Here is a 205-nt window from a genome sequence, read left to right as displayed (position 1 = left end):
AGACTACTGATTTTTATGCATTTATGGAAAATTTGAAAGCAGAAAAGTACACAGAATGCACATGATAAGCAAAATATATAAACAAACCGAAAATATAGTACTCAATATAATATTTAGTGAATAAAACAATTGCCTATCTAGCTTCTATTTTTTTAATTGTATTCATAAAAATATGATTTTGCATAAAAATCTATAGTCTAGTAAT

General features: G+C 23.4%; 1 protein-coding gene across 1 annotated transcript in view; it reads left to right on the top strand.

Moving 5' to 3' along the window:
* The window catches only part of LOC108573023 (soluble guanylate cyclase 88E), a 70,511-nt gene that overhangs the window by 69,718 nt on the left and 588 nt on the right, over positions 1 to 205 (top strand). The window lies entirely within an intron of this gene.

This window comes from Habropoda laboriosa, unplaced genomic scaffold, assembly GCF_001263275.1.
Source record: "Habropoda laboriosa isolate 0110345459 unplaced genomic scaffold, ASM126327v1 scaffold16, whole genome shotgun sequence".
Lineage (NCBI taxonomy): Eukaryota > Metazoa > Arthropoda > Insecta > Hymenoptera > Apidae > Habropoda > Habropoda laboriosa.
Note: the sequence above shows the minus strand (reverse complement) of the source record. Positions and strands in the feature narration are given on the sequence as shown.